The following is a 9183-nucleotide window of genomic DNA, read 5'->3' as shown; positions in this document are numbered from 1 at the left end:
GACAGAGTCAAAGCAAAAGCAACACCCAGTTGGGGATGTGACTGGTGATGGAAGTAGTAAAGTCCGATGCTGTAAAGAGCAATATTGCATAGGAACCTGGAATGTTAGCTTCATGAATCAAGGCAAATTGGAAGTGGTCAATCAGTGAACTAAAATGGACTGGAATGGGCGAATTTAAGCAGATGACCATTATATCTACTACTAGGGGAAGGCTCCCTTAGAAGAACTGGAGTAGCGCTCATAGTCAACAAAAAAGTCCAAAAGGCAGTACTTGGATGCAACCTCAAAAACGACAGAATGATCTCTGTTTGTTTCCAAGGCAAAGCATTCAATATCACAGTAATCCAAGTCTATGCCGAGACCAGTAATGCTGAAGAAGCTGAACAGTTCAATGAAGGCCTACAAGACCTTCTAGAACAAACACCCCAAAAATATATCCTTTTCATTATAGGGGACTGGGATGCAAAAGTAAGAACTCAAGAGATACCTGGAGTAACAGGCAAATTTGGCCTTGGGCTACAAAACGAAGCAGGTCAAAGGCTAATAGAGTTTCGCAAAGAGAATGCACTGGTCACAGCAAACACCCTCTTCCAATAATACAAGAGAAGACTCTACACATGGACATCAGCAGATGGCCAATACTGACATGAGACTGATTATATTTTTTGCAGCCAAAGATGGAGAAACTCTATACATTCAGCAAAAACAAGACCGGGAGCTGACTGTGGCTCAGATCATGAACTCCTTATTGCCAAATTCAGACATAAATTGAAGAAAGTAGGGAAAATCACTGCAACTTTCAAGTATGGCCTAAATCAAATCCCTTACGATTATACAATGGAAGTGACAAATAGATTCAAAGGATCAGATCTGATAGAGTGCTTGAAGAACTATGGACGGAGGTTCATGATTTTGTACATGAGGGAGTGATCAAGACCATCTCCAAGAAGAAGAAATGCAAAAAAGGCAGAATGATTGTCTGAGGAGGCTTACAAATAGCTGAGAAAAGAAGAGAAGCTAAAGGCAAAGAAGAAAATGAAAGATACACCCATTTTGAATGCAGAGTTCCAAAGAATAGCAAGGAGAGATAAGAAAGCCTTCCTCAGTGATCAATGCAAAGAAATGAAAAGAAAACAATAGAGTGGGAAAGACTAGAGATCTCCAAGAAAATTAGAAATACCAAGGGAACATTTCATGCAAAAATAGGCACAATAAAGGACAGAAATGGTATGGAACTAACAGAAGCAGAAGATATTAAGAAGAGGTGGGAAGAATACACAGAATGCTGCTGCTGCTGCTAAATCTCTTCTGTCATGTCCGACTCTCTGTGACCCCACAGACAGCAGCCCACCATGCTCCCCTGTCCCTAGGATTCTCTAGGCAAGAACACTGAAGTGGGTTACCATTTCCTTCTCCAATGCATGAAAGTGAAAAGTGAAAGTGAAGTCGCTCACTCGTGTCCAACTCTTCGCAACCCCATGGACTGCAGCCTACCAGGCTCCTCTGTCTGTGTCATTTTCCAGGCAAGAGTACTGGAGTGGGTTGCCATTGCCTTCTCCAAATACACAGAATAACTATACATAAAAGAACTTCATGACCCAGATAACCACAATGGTGTGATCACTCACCTAGAGCAAGACATCCTAGAATGGTAAGTCAAGTGGGCCACAAAGAACAAAGCTAGTGGAGGTGATGGAATTCCAGTTGACCTAGTTGGAACTCTAAAAGATGATGCTGTGAAAGGACTGCTCTCAATATACCAGCAAATTTGGAAAACTCAGCAGTAGCCACAGGACTGGAAAATGTCAGTTTACATTCCAATCCTAAGGAAAGGCAATGCCAAAGAATGCCCAAAGTATTGCACAATAGCAAGTCATCTCACACGCTAGTAAAGTAATGCTTAAAATTCTCCAAGCAAGGATTCAACAGTATGTGAACTGTGAAATTCCAGATTTTTAAGCTGGATTTAGAAAAGGCAGAGGAGCCAGAGATCAAATTGTCAACATCCATTGGGTCATTTAAAAATGAAGAGAGTTCCAGAAAAGCATCTACTTCTGCTTTATTGACTATGCCAAAGCCTTTGACTGTGTGGATCACAACAAACTGGGAAATTCTGAAAGAGATGGGAATACCAGACCACTTTACCAGCCTCCTGAGATATCTGTATGCAGGTCAGGAAGCAACAATTAGAACTGGACATGGAACAACAGACTGGTTCCAAATCAGGAAAGGAGTACATCAAGGCTGTATATTGTCACCTTGATTATTTAACTTATATGAAGAGTATATAGTGTGAAATGGTGGGCTGGATGAAACACAATCTGGAATCAAGCTTGCTCGGAGGAATATTGATAGCCTCATATACGCAGTTGATACCACCCTTATGGCAGAAAATGAAGAACTAAAGGGCCTCTTTATGAAAGTGAAAGTGGAGAGTGAAAAAGTTGGCTTAAAGTTCAACATTCAGAAAACTAAGATCATGGCATCTGGTCCCATCACTTCATGGCAAATAGATGGGGAAACAGTGAAAACAGTGTCAGACTTTATTTTTTGGGGGCTCCAAAATCACTGCAGATGGTGATTGTAGCCATGAAATTAAAAGACGCTTTGCTCCTTGGAAAAAAAGCTATACCCAACCTAGACATCATATTAAAAAGCAGAGTCATTACTTTGCCAACAAAAGTCCATCTAGTCAAGGCTATGGTTTTTCCAGTAGTCATGTATGGATATGAGAGTTGGATATAAAGAAAGCTGAGCACTGAAGAATTGATGCTTTTGAACTGTGGTGTTAGAGAAGACTCTTGAGAGTCCCTTGGACTGAAAGGAGATCCAACCAGTCCAACCTAAAGGAAATCAGTCCTGATTATTCATTGGTAGGACTGATGCTGAAGTTGAAGCTCCACTACTTTGGTCATCTAATACAAAAAAATGACTCATTTGAAAAGACCCTGACGCTGGGAAAGATTGAAGGCAGGTGGAGAAGATGGTTGGATGGCATCACTGACTTGATGGACATGAGTTTGAGTAAGCTCTGGGAGTTGGTGATGGTTAGGGAAGCCTGGCGTGCTTCAGTTCATGGGGTTGCAATGAATTGGACACGACTGAGTGACTGAAATGAACTGAACTGGGTTCTTATTCAAGGGGCTGCTAGTAAGTTATCATCACTCCCTCCTGAGAGTAGAGGGTGTCTGAATGTGGGGACTCTTGGTTTAGGCCCCCATTTGTGTTTTATGTACATTCCCCTTGGATTTAGGAGCTGTTATGAAAATACTGATGCTGGCCCAAATTGTCTTACTCCTGAAACATGTACTGAAAATTAGATCCAAACAATGATTCTGAAATATTCTGAGAAAGTAAATTGACTAGTCCTGAATTCTACAGTTTATTGGTTAGTCACTAAATTGTGTTCTACTCTTTGTCTCTTTGTGACCCCTTGAACTGCAGCATGCCAGCCTTTCCTATCCTTCACTGTCTCCTAGAGTATTTCAAACTCATGTCCATTGATTTGGTGATGCCATCCAGCTATCTCTAAAGTTAGTGGTGGTGGTTTAGTTGCTAAGTCATGTCTGACTCTTTGTGTCCCCATGGACTATACCCTGCCTCACTCCTCTGTCCATGGGATTCTCCAGGCAAGAATATTGGAGAGGGTTGCCATTTCTTTCTCCAGGGGATCTTCCTGACCCAGGGGTCAAACCCAGGTCTCCTGCCTTGCAGGCAGATTCTTTATCAATTGAGCTACAAAAGAAGACCTATAGATAATGGACTTGTATAATTAAAGAGACCTAGATGGGAACTGTCTCATATATAGGCATAGCTTGAAGATAATGCAGATTCAGTTCCAGACCACCTCAATAAAACAAGTATCACAATAAAGTGAGTTCAAAATGCAGTAGGCGTCACTTTTCTGGTGATTGGGTCCCCAGTATTGTTCCTAAAATTTGGGATTCCAATGTGTCAAAGAGGGCTTCCCTGATAGCTCAGTTGGTTAGAATCTGCCTGCAACATAGGAGACCCTGGTTCAATTCCTGGGTCAGGAAGATCTGCTGGAGAAGGGTTAGGCTACCCACTCCAGTATTCTTGGGCTTTCCTTGTGGCTCAGGTGGTAAAGAATTTGCCTTCAGTGCAGAAGACCTGGGTTTAATCCCTGGATTGGGAAGATCCCCTGAAGAGAGGAAAGGCTACTCACTCCAGTATTCTGGCCTGGAGAATTCCATGGACTGTATAGTCTGTGGAGTTGCAAAGTGTCAGACATGACTGAGCAACTTTCACTTTCACAATGAGTCAAAGAGAGGGAACTGCTAGTTGAAACAATTTCCTATTTGCAAAGAGGTGTGCATATAAAAATCATGCTTACATTGTACTGCAGTCTTAAGTGTACATTCAGTTCAGTTCAGTTCAATCACTCAGTCGTGTCCGACTCTTTGAGACCTCATGAATCACAGCACGCCAGGCCTCCCTGTTCATCACCAACTCCCGGAGTTCACTCAAACTCATGTCCACAGAGTCGGTGATGCCATCCAGCCACCTCATTCTCTGTCGTCCCCTTCTCCTCCTGCCCCCAATCCCCCCCAGCATCAGAGTCTTTTCCAGTGAGTCAACTCTTCTTATGAGGTGGCCAAAGTATTGGAGTTTCAGCTTTAGCATCAGTCCTTCCAATGAACACCCAGGACTGATCTCCTTTGGAATGGACTGGTTGGATCTCCAACACCACAGTTCAAAAGCATCAATTCTTTTGTGATCAGCTTTCTTCACTTAGCATTGTCTAAAAAAAGCACATGACTTAATTCAAAAATAGCTTACTGCCTAAAAATACTAACCATCCCATCTGAACCTTTAGTGAGTTTTAATCTTCTTGTTGGTGGAGGGTCTTACCTCAGTGTTGATGGCTGCTGACTGATAAGTTCAACTGAACTTTGGGGTGGCTATGGCAACTTCCTATAAGATGAAGAAGTTTGCCACATCAGTTGACTTTTCCATTCACCAATGATTTCTCAGTATCATGTAGTGCTGTTTGATAGCATTTTACCCACAGTTGAACTTCTTTTGAAACTGAAGTTACTGCTCTCAAAACCAGCCACTGCTTTATTGACTAATTTTATGTAATATTCTAAATCTTTTGTAGTCATTTCAACAATCTTCATAGCATCTTCACCAGGAGTAGATTTCATATTAAGAAGACACTTTCTTTGCTCATCTGTAACAAGCAACTCCTCATTCATTCAAATTTTATCATAAGATTGCAGCAATTCAGTCGCATCCTCAGGCTCCACTTGCGATTGTAGTTCTCGCTATTTCCACCACATCTGCACTTACTTCCACCACTGAAGTTTTGAACCTCTCTGAGTCATCCATCCAAGCCAGGCTTCAACAATACACGAACTGTGAACTTCCAGATGTTCAATCTGGTTTTAGAAAAGGCAGAGGCACCAGAGATCAAATTGCCAACATCTGATAGATTATCAAAAAAGCAAGAGAGTTCCAGAAAAACATCTATTTCTCCTTAATTGACTATGCCAAAGCCTTTGACTGTGTGGAACACAATAAACTGTGGAAAATTCTGAAAGAGATGGGAATACCAGACCACCTGACCTACCTTTTGAGAAATCTGTATGCAGGTCAGAAAATAACAGTTAGAACTGGACATGGAACAACAGACTGGTTCCAAATCAGGAAAGGAATGCGTCAAGACTGTATATTGTCACCCTGCTTATTTAACTTATATGCAGAGTACACCATGAGAAAGACTGGGCTAAAGAAGCACAAGCTGGAATCAAGATTTCTGGGAGAAGTATCAATAACCTCAGATATGCAGATGACACCACCTTTATGGCAGAAAGTGAAGAGGAACTAAAGAGTCCCTTGAGGAAAGTGAAAGAGGAGAGTGAAAAGTTTGACTTGAAACTCAACATTCAGAAAACTAAGATCAGAGCATCCGCTCCCATCACTTCATGGCAAATAGATGGGGAAAGAGGGGAAACAGTGTCAGACTTTTATTTTGGGGGCCTCTAAAATCACTGCAGATGGTGATTGCAGCCATGAAATTAATATGCTTACTCATTGGAAGGAAAGTTATGAACAACCTAGACAGCATATTAAAAAGCAGAGCCATTACTTTGCCAATAAAGGGCTGTCTAGTCAAGGCTACGGTTTTTCCACTTGTCATGTATGGATATTAGAGTTGGACTATAAAGCAAGCTGAGCACCAAAGAATTGATGCTTTTGAACTGTGGTGTTGGAGAAGACTTTTGAGAGTTCCTTGGACTGCAAGGAGATCCAACCAGTCCATCCTAAAGGAGATCAGTCCTGGGTGTTCATTGGAAGGACTGATGCTGAAGCTGAAACTCCAATACTTTGGCCATCTGATGCTAAGAGCTGACTCATTTGAAAAAACCCTGATGCTGGGAAATATTGAAAGTGGGAGGAGAATGGGATGACAGAGGATGAGATGGTTGGATGGCATCACCGACTCAATGGCCATGAGTTTGAGTAAACTGTGCAAGTTGGTGATGGACAGGGAGGCCTGGCATGCTGCAGTCCATGGGGTCCAAAAAATCAGACATGACTGAGTGACTGAACTGAAGTTATCCATGAAGGTTGGAACCTACTTCTTCCAAACTCCTGCTAATGTTGATACTTGCCACTTCTTTCCATGAGTCACAAATATTCTTAATCACACCTAGAAGGTTGAATCCTCTCCAGAAGGTTTTCAATTGACTTTTCCAAGATTCATTAGAGGAATCACTATGTATAGTAGCTATAACCTTATGAAGTGCATTAAGTAAGACTTGAAGTTGAAATGACTCCTTGATTCATTAGTTACAGTACAGGTGTTGTGTTAGCCAGCAAGAAAACAACATTAATCTTGTACATTTCCATCAAAGCTCTTGGGTAACCAGGTGCATTATCAATGAGCAGCAGTAATTGAAAGAAGCAGTGGGTCTGAACAGTGGGCTGAAAATACTCAATAAGCCATGTTGTAAACAGATGTGTAGTTATTATTATACTGGAAGAAGAGACCATTCAGGACTTTCATAGCTCAGGGAGAGAAGTCAATACCTGGTTTCAGGGCATCCAAGAGCAAACTGACTCTCTTGTCAGGGTCTAAGGCAACTTGTGATTTTAAGTTGAAGCCAATGCTTATTTGCAGGACTTCCTGGAGGCTCAGATAGTAAAAATCTGCCTTCAATACTGAAGACAAGGTTCAATCCCTGGGTTGGAAGATCCCCTGGAGAAGGGAATGGCAACCTACTCCAGTATTCTTGACTGGAAATTTTCATGGACAAAGGAACCTGATGATTCCATAGGGTTACAAAGAGTTAGACAGGACTAGGTGACTAACACTTTTGAAAAAATGCTTATTTACCATTCTGCAAACCTTAGGGTTTTCAAATAACATATAACACTCCAAACAATTAAAATAATAACATCAAAATTCGGTGATCACAGATCACCACAGAATAATAATGAAAAATTTGAAGTATTGCAAGAATTACCAAAAAGTGACATACAGAAGTGAGAAAATGCTGTTGGAAAATAGCACAAATAGGCTTCAATTAGTGAAAAATACAATATCTACAAAGTGCAATAAAGTGTAGTAAAATGAGTTATGCCTGTATGGAGCTCTGCTAGAAGCAGGGCAAATTTCTCAAAGGCAGTGGACCCAGAGGCTAAGAGCAAATACTAAAGTAAGACAAGCCATTGTTTTTAAATCAGCTTGTCACTTGCTGATATTGTGACTCTTGGCATTTACTAAAACCTTACTAAACTTTAGTTTCCTTGTTTACACATGTGGACTGTCATAACTGTCTCATGGGACTTAAAGGACCAAATGAAAGTACTTGAACACTTTAATCAGTGCCTGACACATAGTAACCATTTAATATAAACATATATATGCGTATATAATATATGCATATATATTTAAAGTTTTAGATTTATTAATGAGAGTAAAACATGCATTATTCATCCAAATAAATTGCTTCAGTTCAGTTCAGTCGCTCAGTCGTGTTCGACTCTCCGTGACCCCATGAATCACAGCACGCCAGGCCTCCCTGTCCATCACCAACTCCCGGAGTTCACTCAAACTCAAGTCCACAGAGTCGATGATGCCATCCAGCCATCTCATTGTCTGTCGTCCCCTTCTCCTCCTGCCCCCAACCTTTCCCAGCATCAGAATCTTTTCCAGTGAGTCAACTCGTCGCATGAGGTGGCCAAAGTATTGGAGTTTCAGCTTTAGCATCAGTCCTTCCAATGAACACCCAGGATTGATCTCCTTTATAATGGACTGGTTGGATCTCCTTGCAGTCCAAGGGACTCTCAAGAGTCTTCTCCAACACCACAGTTCAAAAGCATCAATTCTTCGGCGATCAGCTTTCTTCACAGTCCAACTCTCACATCCATACATGACCACGGGAAAAACCATAGCCTTGACTAGACGCACCTTTGTTGACAAAGTAATGTCTCTGCTTTTTAATATACTATCAAAGTTGGTCATAACTTTCCTTCCAAGGAGTAAGCATCTTTTAATTTCATGGCTGCAATCAACATCTGCAGTGATTTTGGAGCCCAAAAAGATAAAGTCTAACACTGTTTCCACTGTTTTTCCATCTATTTCCCATGAAGTGATGGGACCAGATATCAGATATTCATCTGATTCTTATCTTGTGTTTCACAAGTATAATGGCAGACAGAGAGAGTAAAGTGAAATCTGAAAAAGCTCAGATCCTAAACTGACATTTTACAATTGCATGTGGTGTGACTTATTAATCCTTTTATGTTGTTGTTCAGTAGCTAAGCCATATCCTATTCTTTGTGACCCAATGGACTGCATCATGACAGGCTCCTCTGTCTGCCACAGTCTTCAGGAGTTTTCTCATATTCATGTCAGTTGAATCAGTAATGCTATCCAATCATCTCATCCTCTGCCACCCCTCTCTCCCTCTGCCTTCAATCTTTCCCAGCATCAGGGTCTCTTCCAATGAGGTGACTATTCACATCAGGTGGCCAAAGTACTGGAGCCTCAGCCTCCACATCAGCCCTTCCAATTAATAGTCCAGGTTGATTTCCTTTAGGATCGACTGGGTTGGTCTCCTTGCTGTTCAAGGGACTCTCAAGGGTCCTCTCCAGTACCACAATTCAAAAGCATCAATTCTTTGGCGCTCAGCCTTCTTTATGGTCCAATTC

This window comes from Moschus berezovskii, chromosome 6 (genome assembly GCF_049115385.1).
Source record: "Moschus berezovskii isolate FMDL1 chromosome 6, NW_MosBer_1.0, whole genome shotgun sequence".
Lineage (NCBI taxonomy): Eukaryota > Metazoa > Chordata > Mammalia > Artiodactyla > Moschidae > Moschus > Moschus berezovskii.
This window is presented reverse-complemented; position numbering follows the sequence as displayed.